The sequence below is a fragment of the Protopterus annectens genome, chromosome 12.part0 (assembly GCF_019279795.1).
Source record: "Protopterus annectens isolate FY-2018-M chromosome 12.part0, PAN1.0, whole genome shotgun sequence".
In the NCBI taxonomy this organism is placed as follows: domain Eukaryota; kingdom Metazoa; phylum Chordata; order Ceratodontiformes; family Protopteridae; genus Protopterus; species Protopterus annectens.
Genome location: NC_056746.1, coordinates 771,877,046 through 771,891,027, shown reverse-complemented (window position 1 = coordinate 771,891,027; position 13,982 = coordinate 771,877,046). Strand labels below are relative to the sequence as shown.

The following is a 13,982-nucleotide window of genomic DNA, read 5'->3' as shown; positions in this document are numbered from 1 at the left end:
GCTTAAATTCTGGTGTCATTCAAAGGGGATCCAATGTCTGTCTGCCTCGGATGACATGCTGGACAAGCCATGCTGCTTCGCAAGGGACGGCTTGCACCTGTCACCCCTAGGCTTCCGGATATTGGCAAAGGCTCTTGCCACCCCCATAGTGCCTTTTTTAGGCAAGGCTCAAATTCTAAACCTACCACCCTAGAACACAAAAAAGGAAAAAAACTAAGGGTAATGCTGCTCAATGCCAGAAGTCTCAATCTCAAGATGCACGCACTTGAGGCCCTTCTCAGTATGGAGAACATCGATGTCTGTGCTGTGACAGAAACCTGGTTCAAGGCTCCTGACAGCACCCCAGCACTATCAGGTTTCACCTCATATCATGCGTTCCGGCCCCAAAATCCAGACAACACCAAGAAAGGAGGGGGGGTGTCCATATTCATAAAGGACACCCACACCTCAAGGTTGTTGGCAACGCACGATGCATCGGAGACCATCCAGGTGCAATTAACCATAGGCAAGACTGCTCTGCAATTTGTAGCATGTTACAGGCCACCCTCTCAAACTCAGGAACCTCACATGGCCTTCCTGAAAACATTGAGGATAAATGTATCTCCAAACACCATCATACTAGGTGACTTCAACTACCCTAATATAGACTGGGAACATTACTCAAGCCCAAACACTCTAGCCCAAAGGTTCCTGGAGTTCATAAACTCAAATGCCATGGAACAACTAGTCACCATCCCCACAAGAGGAGAAAACATACTTGATCTCATCATCACGAACATGGGATCACAATGTTCAACACCGGAAGTATACCCCTCACTGGTGAGATCAGATCATAAACTAATCTCGCTGGAGGTCCTCATCCCGCCCCACCTGAAATAAAAAGACCACAGTGAAAAACTTCTCAAAAGCCGACTTCACACTTCTAAAAACTAGTGTGGTCTCCTTTAAGGCCCCTGAGCCAGTGGTAAACATTACTCAAACCGCTGAATCACTTACAAATGCCTTCTACCAGCACCTACAGGACTGCATGGATCAGGCAATCCCAAACAAAACTAAGAATCTTTGTACCAAAGGCAAGCATCCAGTCTGGTGGACCCCAGCCATAAACAAGCTCTACAACAAAAGGAGGAAGCTACTACAAGATAGAGCAAAATCCTTGAAAGGTAAGACACCTTTGATCATTATAAGTAAAAACTAAGAGCTCTCATAAAATCATCCAAGGCAAATTTTGAGAGAAAAATCGCCAAGGACTCAAAAGACAATCATAAGGCCTTCTTTAGCTATGTTAGAAACCTAGGAGGAAACTCCCAGATATGCTCAGAATTAGTTCAAAATGATGTGAAGATTACTGAACCTACACACATTGCCAACATACTGGCTGACAGGTTCAGTGCAAACTTCTCCCTCCCCAAAAGGAGAGATATCTATACCAGAGGATTGTAGCCCCCCAAACATCTCCAACGCCCAGGTGAGAACTGCTCTCTCCAAAGCAAAAAACACAGCATCCATGGGACCGGATGGTGTCCCTGGCTGTGTGCTCCACTTAACTCAATGAGGAATTAAACCCGCAGTTAGGACAGCTGTTTAATCTTAGCCTCACCTCAGGATACGTACCCAAGGAGTGGCGCACGGCGACTGTGGTCCCACTTCACAAGGGCGGTGCCTCCACCGACCCTGGAAATTACTGTTCCATTAGCTTGACAAGCCTTATCTGCAAAGCCATGGAGAGGATCATAATGGAACTCATAAATAAAGACATAGGGAACTTGCAGACTTTGGATCCAACCCAGTTTGCTTTGTCAAAGGCAGATCATGCCTTTTAAACTTGGTTGACATTTTCGAGACAGTCACCAAGGCCATTGATGAGGGAAAGGCAGTCCATACAGCCTACCTTGACCTGGCAAAGGCCTTCGACACAATACCCCACTCAGGTATCATCGAAAAACTCATCAGCTTGAATGTAAACCCATACATCACAAGATGGGTTGCAAACTGGCTAAGTGACAGAACCCACAGGGTCAGAGTTGCTGGAGCCATGTCAGACTCAAAGCCTGTCACAAGTGGTGTCCCACAGGGCTCAGTCCTGGGTCCACTCTTGTTCGGCATCTACTTTTCTGAAGTACAAGCAAACGCAGGAGGGTTATGGCTGACAAAGTTTGCAGATGACTGCAAACTGGGCCATAGTCGAAAACACATCTGACACAGATATCCTTCAGAAGGGCCTCACAGAAACGGATAACTGGTGCCAGAGCCATGGCCTAAAGTTAAATGCCAAGAAATGCATAGTCATACCCTTCGGAAAAACAAGGTTACCCCTAGCTACCATATAGGTGGCAATCCACAGAGGACAGTAGAAGACAACAGGGATCTGGGGACCGAGGTTGACAGTAGCCTTCGCTTGACACTCATGTTGCTAAAGTAGTTAGGAAAACCTTCTACATTGCCCACCTGATCATGAAGGGATTCACATCTAGATCAAGGGAGGTCATCGTCCCCTGTACTCATCACTCATTAGACCTATGATTGAGTACAATGCCCCATTCGGAATGTATCTGACCCGACACCTGCAGCAGCTGGAAAGGCCCCAAAAGTTCCTCACCAAAAGGATAAAGGGTCTCAAAAATATGTCTTATGCTGCCCGACTGAAAGAACTCCAGCTCTATTCAGTCTCATACCACTTGCTCAGAGGTGACCTGTGCCTGACATATAAGGCCATGTCAAACCCAGATTTGATGAATATGCTTCACCTCAAAAAATCTAGATCCCTCAGAACCACAAGGGCGGGAGACTTCAACCTTGACACGGTTATTAATAGAACGTGCTGGAGGGACAGATTCATCACCCAGAGACTCCCAGATTCATCACCCAGAGACTCCCTATGCTGTGGAACAAAATCCCGGTACATGTGAGGCAGAGCACCTCGCTGGCCTTGTTCAAGAGGAATCTTGACCAATGGATGGGAGATCGCAGATATACCCCAGGGATTACTTCAGTGTCACTGCTTGACAGAGGCACAGCAAAATAATAGGCATAGTTTTATTCAAACTAAAGGGGTGGCGAAAGCCAAATAACTATGGGCTAGGCTTATAAATGCCCTTGGGCAGATAGCCTAGTATGAACCTATGAACCTATGAAAGGTTTTGTCCTGTCCAGATAATAACGGAGTTGTCTGTGGATGTCCAAGGAATGTAGTAATCTCTCCCCTTTGTTTTGAGGATTAGGATAAAAGGTAGGTAAGTGTATGGCCTGATTCAAAGCTACCCTGGATACCACTTTAGGCATAAAGGACGGGTTGGTTCGTAAGGAAACTCTGTCCTGATGGAAGATGATAAAAGGCTGCACAGCCATGAGAGCTTGTAGTTCTGAAACTCTATGAGCTGAGGTAATAGCCAGAAGGAAAGCTGTTTTCCAGGACAAGTATTGCAAATCTGATGAAGCAGCTGGCTCAAAGGGAGGCATGGTCAGTTTTTCCAGAATGAAATTGAGGTCCCAAGCAGGTATTGGTTGTTTCCTTGGGGGTCTTAGATTCTTAGCCACCCCCTGAGGAACTGTCTTAAGAGAGGGTGAGAGAATAAGGGTGGATCAGTGTTGTATTCTGCAGAAATGGCTGAGGCATGGATCTTGATGGAAGAGAATGAAAGTCCACTGCTTAGCAGCTCAGCTAAATACTGTAGTATTTGAGGTAAATTCAGTTTTCCAGGATCTTGGCCCTTTTTCTCATTCCAGACACAAAACCGTTTCCATTTTGCGGAGTAAGCTTTTCTAGTTGACGGCCTTCTAGCTTCCAAAATGACATCCTGCATCTCCTTGGAGAGTAGGGTCTGTTGTGATGCTAAGGAATCTTCCATGCGGCTAGACTGAGTGTTTTTAGCTGGCTGTGAAGAGTTTTGAAGCTGTGCTGAGTCAGAAGAAGAGGCATTAGAGGCAAGGTCCATGGTGGGGAATGCGTCAGGCTCCTCAGGAGTGGGTACCAGTGTTGTCTTGGCCAGTCTGGAGCAATGAGAATCATCTTTGGTCTGTCTGCTCTGGTTTTCAATAGAACTTTGGGCAGCAGAGGAAGAGGTGGGAAAGCATAAACTTCATTGATGTCCAACTGAAAGAGAGAGCGTCCACTCTCCAGGCCTTTGGATGGAAAATCCTTGAGCAGAATTTTGTCAATTGGTGATTTTTGTGGGAGGCAAAGAGATCTATGTCTGGCCTTCCCCATGCTTGGATTATTTCTGTAAAAACTTTTGGATGCAACTTCCATTCATGTGGATCTGTCATATTTCTGCTTAGGTTGTCTGCCAGCGTGTTTTCTTTGCCTGGCAAGTACTGTGCTTGTAGTTCGATTTGTAAGTCCATGGCCATGTTGCAAAGTGACATGGCCAGTCTGCATAGGGGGTATGAATGTGTTCCTCCCTGTTTGTTTATGTACCACTTAACTGTGGTGTTGTCCTTTCTTATCAATAGCTGACCTGGTGGCAGAAGGTCCTTGAAAGCTATAATAGCATTTATTACTGCTAGCATTTCCTTTTGATTGATGTGAAGGTGCTTTTCTTTTTGGGACCATTTGCCTGAATGCACCGGTCTGTCATGTGCGCCCCCCAGGCGTAGTCCGAGGCGTCTGTTGTGATGACTTCATTTGCTTGAGGCTTGCTGAATGGAAGACCTGTGTTTGTTTGGCATGCTTGAGCCCACCACAAAAATTCCTTTTGCAGACATGGAATTAGTGGTATTATTGTTTCCAAACTGTGGCTGTGTTGAGACCATATGTTTTTCAGGTACCACTGAAGTTTCCTCATATGCAGCTTTGCACATGGGATTAGTAAGATGCAAGATGCCATGAATCCCAGAGCCTGCAGGATTTTCCTTGCAGTCAGCCTGGTGCAATTTGCTAGTGCTCTGAAGTATTGAGTTAGTTGCCCCTGCTTCTCTGGCGTGAGGTAGGCCATCTGGGTGTTTGTGTCCAAGTTGGCACCAAAGAAAATTATCTTCCGAGAGGGTATTAGCCTTGATTTCTTTTTGTTGACTGTGTATCCCAGAGAGTTCAACAACATTATTACATAAGCCAGATGTTTCAGAAGAATGTGCTTGCTGTCCACTTGGATCAGGCAGTCGTCCAAATAGGGGTATATTTGTATCCCTTGAAGTCTGCAGTAGGCAATTACTGATGCCAGGCATTTCGTGAATACTCTGGGTGCAGTAGATAAGCCAAAGGGCAATGCAGAGAATTGATAATGGGTTGAACCTGCAAGAAATCTGAGGTATCTTCTGCAATTTTGTCTGATTGAGACATGCAGGTATGCCTCCTTGAGGTCCAATGTTACCAGCCAAGACTCCTTGCCCAGCATGGGAAGAAGTTGCTGTAGAGTGAGCATCTTGAATTTTGGTACTAGTAGAAATGTGTTTAGGATGGATAGGTCCAAAATAGGTCTCCAATCTTTTCCCTTCCTTGGTACCAGGAATAGCCTGGAATAAAAACCTTGACCTTGTTCGTGCGTAGGTACCTCTTGAATTGCTTTCATGTCTATGAGATCTGTAATTTGCCTTTGTGCCTCTGCCCTTTGATTGTGTGGCAGGTTTGGCATGCCTCTCATTTTTGGAAGGGTGTGAAAATGGAATCTGTAGCCTCTGTTTATAATGTCCAGGATCCATTTGTCTTTTGTGACAATATGCCAATTTTTTGAAAATAATGCCAGCTTTCCTCCTAAGGGGGCTGCCATTTGAGTTTTGCTTGGCATGCAAAGGGGAAAGTCATTGGGCTTGCTTTCTGAATGATTGCGAGTTATCCTCACCATCTCTTTGTGTAGGAGCTTGCCATTGTCTGCCTCTAAACGATCCTTGGGATTGTCCTCTGCCCCTAGGGCGCCTGTATCTGCCTCTTTGGGGTCTGTCCGTGGCTGGAAAGGACCAATTTTTGGAAGGCCAATTTCTACTGAAACGTGGGGGTTGTACCTGTAGAAAACCTTTCACAGTTTGCATTGATTTAGCCTTTTCCTCCATTTTCCTTAATACCTCATCATCATTAGCACCAAATAATACATCCTTTTGAAGAGGGGCATCTAGTAATTTAGCTTTGACGTGATCAGGCAAGGTTTGTTCCTTGAGACAAGCATGTCTACGTATGACTGATCCTGTAACAGCAGCTCTACATGAGGCCTCTAGAGCATCAAAACCAAATTGCAAGGTATGCTTACCCACTTGTTCTGCACTATGCATCAAATCCTGCAACTCCTTCAAGTCTGGTTGTTCAGGTTGTGACATTTTACTTTTCAATTGAGATAACAAAAACTGTTGGTATTTAAGCATATGGAACTGACAGTTTAAGGCCCTCATGGTTAAGGTAGCCGAGGTATATACCTTTTTTCCCCACCTTTCTAAGGATCTGGAATCTCTCTCAGAAGGTAATGGATTTTTAGCAGTGGAGGCCTTAATTCCCTTGGGACCCTGTGAGATGGTTTCTGGGTCAGCAGCATGGCTTTTGTATAGAAATTGGTGTGAGTCAGGAACCCTGTAGTACCTGTCAGGCTTAACTGGGGCTGGAGGCAAAGAGTCCGGGTTAAGGCAGGCCTCCAAGTAAACATCATCTAAGATGTCCAAGACAGGAGGTATAGCCAGAGGCCTGTGCTGAGGTAGTAAAAGAAATTCCCTAAGCCTTTTCTTAGAATCTGAATAATCTTGGCCTTCCCAGTGGAAGTGTTCCCTTAAGGTATGCAAAGTTTCCCCAAATGAGTAATCCTCTAGGAGGGATACAGAAGGAATGGACTCCTCTGGGCCTTTTGTCCAGTGGGGGTTGAGAACCCCTGATAAGAGTAATTATATCCTCAGCCATTTTAAGCATCTGTTTTTTTAGGCATGGGGCCTGGAGATGGGCCCTGTGTAGCTTGTCTCTTAGAGTGCATGGCTGCTTTAGATTTAATGAAAGCCTTGATGGAGAAAGAAGAGGAAGGTCTGAAGACACCTTGAGTGGGGGTAGACCTGTCAACCTTTTGAGGTTCAACGCCAAGAGTGGCTTCGGTATCTGTAGTCGGGGTGTGGGCCGAGGAGCCTGTGACCTAGGGCACAGGAGGCACCGCCAAAAAAGTGTCGTCGGTAGTCAGGGGCTGCGTAGGCGCCTCGCTGAGAACCGGACCAAGAGTAGTCGGCTTTGGCGTGGTGTCGGTAGAGGCCGCGGACCTTGTGTGTCGGCCCTTGTCTTTGCGTTTTTTAGACAAAACTGGAGTCGGAGTATCCGACGACATAATATAGTTAAATGTTTTTCCAAAATAATGCTGGGCGAACTCCGCCCGATGCTTAATGGTGCGTTTGTTGAATGTAGCACAAAAGCGACAGACCGAGACATCGTGGTCTGGGCCTAAACAAGATATACAGAGGGAATGGAAATCCTTATGCGGTATTTGCTTCCCACATGAAATACAATAATTAACTTTGTCTGACATCGGTCTGAGGCAAGAAAAGTTTCCCCAACGGGGTACTTAGCTTTCAAGAAGACTTCGGTTTCAAAATTTTCGTAATCTCAGGAGCTGGCCGACCGGCACTTGCGAACTGCTTCTGCTTCGGGCACCGCGCGGCAAGAAAGACTGAAGAAAATGGCGTCGGCTGGTTCCTTTATACCCCTGTCGCACTGACGTCAGGAAAGAAGCGACGACAACCGACGCCAGACCTAGACTTTGGAATTCGGCCGACCGAGGACCCGCCTGACAGCAGGAGAACCCATCTGTTATGATTGCAGTTGTATGCACGATGAACATCAGCACTGCTCTCAGTTCTAGAACGTTAATATGCAGGTTGGCCTCCAATGTAGATCATGTGCCTTGGATTGTCTTTCCCTGGAAATGTCCTCCCCCACCCAATCAGGGAAGCATTCGTGGTCACAATGGCCTTGGGCTGAGGGGGCTGGAATGGGTGGCTCCAAAGTTCTGTGTCTGGTCTCATCCACCAAAGAAGGTCCTGCTTGAAGGAGTTGGTTATCTGAATCTGGAAACATAGAGGGTGATGATTCGAGAACCACTGAGAAAGAAGAAGCCACTGGAGAATTCGCATGTGCAACTTTGCAAGAGGCACTATCGGGATTGAAGCTGCCATGGATCTTAGAGCCTGAAACACCTCTCTCGCTGAGACTTTGTTTTGACGGAGTATCATCTAGAGCTGAAGCCTCAATCTCTGGAGTCTGTGAGCTGGGAGCGACACCAGACAGGATCAGGTGTTGAAGACTGCTCCGATAAATTCTATCTGCTGGGTAGGAGCAAAGTTGGACTTCTCCCAGTGCACAGTTATCCTTAGAATTTCCGCTAGAAAAAGTGTGTATTGCAGGGCTGTTACCAGAAGACCCTTGGTGGGAGCGGTAAGGAGCCAATCATCTAAATATGGAAACATCTGTAGTCTCAAGTGAGCTGTAACTACTGCCATGCATTTTATGAACACTCTGGGGGCTGTACAGAGACCAAACGGCAAGGCACAAAACTGGTAATGACTGGCTCCCAGCCGGAAGCAAAGCAGACTCCTGGAGCATTTGTCCATTTTGATGTGGTTATACGTATTTCAGAGATCTATCGAGCACATCCAATCGCCCTCCCTTAGAAAAGGGAGAACGTACTGAACCATGACCATCTGGAATTTGGTTTGGGCGACAGACTTGTTCAAGCTGCTGAGATCCAGAATGAGTCTCCAGTCCCCTGTTTTTTGGCACCAAAAATAATTCTGAGTAAAATCAGTATCTGCATTGGTCTGGTGGGACTGGTTGGATGACTCTCTTTTGGTACAGCTTTTTTATTTCTGAAGCTGCCTTTCACTGAGTGGAATGTCTGGAAGTTTTGTTAGAAGTTTTGGATAAGAAATAAGGGGAATGGTGTAATCTCTGGTAATTATACTCTGCACCCAATGATCGGTTGTAATAGAGTACCAGGCAGCTTGGTGCAGAGAGAAATGACCCTCGACTGCTTCCAGAGGCAAGCAATTGGGCAAGCTCTTCAGGAGCACTGGTAAGACTGCCCAGAGAAAGAGTCTCTGGACCCTTCTGCTCCTGCAGGGGCATCTTCCGGAATTGTTACCACCTCTGCCTCTGGGGGTATCATCACCACATGCAGCATGGAAAGGACCCTGAGATTTTTTTGTGCCAAATCTTTCCACTCCTCTGGTTCCTGGAAAATGAACGTTGAGGGTTGGAAAAATGCAAGCCAACAGTAGACAGAGTATTTCCATTCTGTTCGCACCTGGCTAGCGTGTCCTTCACTTTGGAACCAAAAAGGGAAAATGCTTCAATGGGAGCATTCAAAAAGGAAGACTTGAAGGTATCAGCAAGGTCACAAATGTGCATCCAGGCATGATGCCTCATAACTATACCTGAACCCACAGCTCTAGCCGCCCCTTCGGTTGCATGTGAAAGCAACCTCATGAATGAGTTAGAGATCGATTCCAGGGTAGCCAGCTGTGAGGCAACTTTGTCCCGTACCTCATCAGACACTTGTCCTGTGAGTGTTCCAGAGCATTTGGAGATCAAGTCTCTTAGGAGCCTCGTAAAGTGTGCCAAATAGTTCAGGGACAGTATGGCAGCAAAGGTCGCTGATGCAAAGACTCACTTTTCAAATCTGTCCATGGCCTGGGACTCCCTGTTGCGCGGGTGGACAGCAGGACTCTCTTCAGCCAGATCTTTTTTTGTGGCCACTGCCACCACCATAGCGTCGACTAGTAAACCACTGGACCAAGGGAAAGAATTTTGTCAGGTCTCCAAGAAATAGAGTCAGGGTTCTTCCACATGCATTGCATGATGAGCTGGACTAGCTCATCGGCAGGCGTGGTCACCCAAGAGGTAGATGGCTGTGCATGGAAAGCCTGATGGAACACGGACTCCTCCAAGGAAGGGTTGGAGGGCTTCCAGTCACCCCTCTGCTTTAACTTCCTCAGAGGGTGACCGTGGGGACTCTTCACCATCATCGTAATCAGTGTCTTCCGTAAGAGACTCCTCAGGAGAGTCAACATGCTTCCTCTTGCACAATCTCTTCCATGGAGGTTCCTCAGTGGGGCTTCTGAAGAAGACTCGGAAGAGTGGGCACCCTGAACAGGGGTTTTCTGCGGCTTCCCTGCCCGGTGTCCCAGGGAGGTGGCCCGTAGCAGCTGTAGCTCAGGGGGAGAGGACTGGGTTTCCGACATCGATGGAATGCTTCCAGAAGTGAGTGCCCTCTCCATCACACAGAAAGCAGGTCCACCCGAAAAGGGATGAGAGCTCAGAACCAAGAAGGACAACCTCGGAACCAAGGTCACATCCCAGTCTCTCAAACTCGCTCCCAAGGATGGAGCCTCAAGCCATATTGGTGCAGACGAGGCTACCAGCACCGAGGATGGAACAAAAGGACCACATGGAACCATGCCCCACACCAAGGAGCCCGCCTCCCAGTCATGAGATTGAGGAAGGACCAGTTCAGCAGGAGCCGAGGACCAAAGGGACAGAGCCTCAGTGAGGTCCACTACAAGTGCCAAGATGGGGGGGGGGGGGTTCCGAGAAGGACGTCGGAGCAGAAAGCTTCGGAACTGGGATGGCCGAAGGAGGAGAACAAGATGGAGTCCGTGGAGAGATCAACCCAAGTCCTGATGGAGGATGGGTCTTAGAAGGCATGGGTATCCCCTTGGCTGTCAACAGCTGATCCACAAGACGCACTACATCAAGTTCTGAAAGGCTCCTGGTGGATTTAGTGGATACTATGGAAGGAGAGTCAGGTCGATCTAAGAATGGGCTATACATCTGATCTAGGAACAGGTCCATGGACTGAGAGTATCGAGTCTGTAGTTTGTGATCTGCCAGCACCAGTGTCTTGAGTTTAGAGACAGGAAGTAGAGGGGTCAAATCCAGTCTTATAGTAACAGAGCTTGGTGCCGAAAGGGCACTCAGAGCCGAAGTGGGAGGTTCAATAATCACTGCAGAGATAGGCATCGAAGGTATGCACTGTGCCGAAATGGCCACAGGTGTGGAAGTCATAGCATGTGAAGTGAGGTCTATAGTCTGTGCCGGAGGCAGTATCGGAGCCAGCGACGAAGCAGGCACAGATAAAGCAACAGCGAAAGTACTTGGAGCAGATGAGGATGGTGCCGACGAGGCAGATTTATGCTCTGAGGATAACTTTTGAATTTTTGGTTTCACTGCATTACCCTGATCAACCAAGGGTGAAGAGGGAACCAAATGGGGCCTTTTCTTCTTTTTCATAGGAGGGGTTGACACCTCCATTGCAGAAAGGGCCTCTGAAAAGGGATATTTAAGCAGTCCCTTCAGAATTAGTTTATTCTTGTGCTCGTTCAGAGTGCATTGGCTAAAACTTTGGCAAATCCCACATGGAGTCTGCACCAAAAGATGGGGCACCCCCAAGCAATAGACACAATCATTATGACAGTCACTATTAGGTAGTTTACAGTTACATGAGGTACAATACTTGAAACCTGATATACCCTTATTATCCGGCATCTTGAAAAATAAGCACAACAATTCAAAACTTCAGAGAAAAGCAAACTCTATTTTCTAAGTCAGAAAAAGGGGATTAAAGTACACACAGTATATATCAACAAACCTAATACCAAACACACCAACTAGTCTCGAAAGAAAGGGAGGAAGGAATACCAGCAATGGTATTCAAGGAATACCACAAGGGTAAAGAGAAAGGGGCATACCAGCAATGGTACTTAAAAAAGGTTACAGATGGGTAGAGATAGAGAGAAAAGTATCTAGAACTACTGTAATTTGACAGGAGAAAGACTGACAAATATTAATAAACAAAAGTTTTTCAAAAGAATATCAAAAAAGTTTCCACTTAGCTGACAGCACATCTGAAACATGGCTTTACAGCTATGCAGCAAACGAGATCTGAGGTAACAGGGAGAAGGGGACTGTGTAGAAGCTTAGCTCGAGAGTTTTTGACTGAAGTGAACTTGGTAATAGGCCGATTTAGTTCAGAGGGGCTCGGAACCAGACCCATCAGTGATGAAAGGAAAGAAGATTAATATCATTAGATGTATATGTTTAGATTCAGTGAAGAGTAAAATATGTAGATAAGGTGGCTAAAGAGAGTTAACAGATAAAGAGAAATTAGCACTAGAGAGAGGCAGGCAGTGGGCTGTCCTAGGATAGGAAGACGGATTATGAAGAGTGAGTACAGTGGCAAGACCAGTGACTTTTCCGGCACCCTTTAGTGGCTGATTTAAATTTAGTTTTTTGAGAGACCTAATTTCTAGTGGCGGTCTGTTCCAAGATATGGCTGGATAGTAGCTGTACAGGTTGCAACCAATTTTGTTCTTGAGTTTATGGATTTGTAGTAGGTCTTGGTCTGACTTCTGAGAGTCCTAAATGGAGTACAGAAGGAGATTAGGGGAGATAGAATGGGACAGTATGATGGTTGATACAATATGGAATGGATAATCAGAAGCTGAGAGAGGAGAGGCTGATGGGGAAATTCTAGCCAGTTTAAGTTTTTTAGTGAGGGACAGTGATGAGCTTTAGAATTAGTTAGGAGTGAAAAATTGATGTTTGTGAGGATTTGAGAGCTGTACAATAGGCTTGGTAGCATATAAGCATGGGAGAGGGATATTTTTGCTTTGTTAGTAACTTATTTCTGTATTAGAGGCCAAGTATTTGGTGAATTTTTCCTAATACAATTGTCTACATGTAATTCAAATTTCAGTTGTTCATCAATTATGATGCCTAGAAGTTTTGTGGAAGGTTCAACAATATTGTCTTGGTGCTGTACATCACCTGTTTTAAAGATTGCTTTTATACATTTATTAGTGCCAAAAGAAATTCTTATATCATCTGAGAAAGTTTTTACCACGTACAGTTGTGCTATCAACTCCTCATCTGATGAGCTATACAGTTTTCAAGTCTTCCACAAAAAGTACATGAGAAATCTCTAAATAAGGTTGGTTCCTGAGATCTAAATTGTTAACCTGGCCTTATCTGTTAAGCAAACAGCTTAATGGGTTAAAGGCAAGACAAAATAGCAGTGGTGACTGAGAATCACCCTGGAATATCCCCCCTTTGATTTTTTTTTATCCCTGGGATAATAATTTGTCATTTACCATGGCTCTGCTACAAAGTGATTTGCCACCTCTTCATGTTCACGGCAACGTAATTTATCAGTGTAGGGTTTACCTTATATATCTGTAAGCATTCCTTTATCCATTGATGTGGGATGCTGTAAAATGCTTTTTTTGTAATCTATCCATACCTACTTAGATTCATCCCCTTTACACTTTTTTTGTTACCCTTTTGTTCTGTTGCCATAACTGAGTTTTCTTCTAAATGACTATAAACTCTGACTGCATTTATTCCAGGATATAGTTTGTATGTCATTAGAAGGCGAGTTACTGGTATACAGTTTTTTAAGATGGCTTGCAGGTTCACTCTGAAGGAGGAGTATTGTTTTTCCTGTTAACCATATTAGTGTCTGTTCAGGATGTGCATATAAGTAATTTTCACTCGGGGCCAATTATTTGTGTAAATGTGTTAATACTTTTAATGAACAGATAGGAACTACGTCTAGGTCTGGGTTTTTCCACGTAGGAGCTTTTCTTAAATTTTTTTCAATTTCTCTGGTTATTTCATTCCACTTTACATTAGAATTTCCTTTACATTAGAATTCCTTACTGTTTCTTTTGATTTTTTTTAACCATTCAGTTTCTTTATTATGTTCCATGGGGTCTTTATAAATACTTCTCAAAATTGTGCCTATTTCTCTTTGTTGTGGTGTTTCTATTCCTTTTGCTTTGTTTCCAAGTTCTCTATAAAACATTTTTGGGTCATCCATGAATTGCTCAGTTTGCACTTTTCCTTTATATTTATCTGCATATCACCTAGGTATTTCTGCCTGTTCTGATATTTTTAGTTTATTTGCAAGAGTGTATGACAGATGTTGGTCTGTTTTGACACTGTGCATTGCTTTTACCACATCTATCTTTCTAAGTATTTCTGATGATCTGTTCCCTCTTCTGCATTTTTCTGACAGTGATACATCTTGTATTAA

At 45.2% G+C, this 13,982-nt stretch overlaps 1 protein-coding gene across 1 annotated transcript in view; it reads right to left on the bottom strand.

Annotated features, from left to right (window-relative positions):
- The window catches only part of MAPK8IP3 (mitogen-activated protein kinase 8 interacting protein 3), a 3,746,918-nt gene that overhangs the window by 3,073,650 nt on the left and 659,286 nt on the right, over positions 1-13,982 (bottom strand). The gene's annotated exons all lie outside the window — the stretch shown is intronic.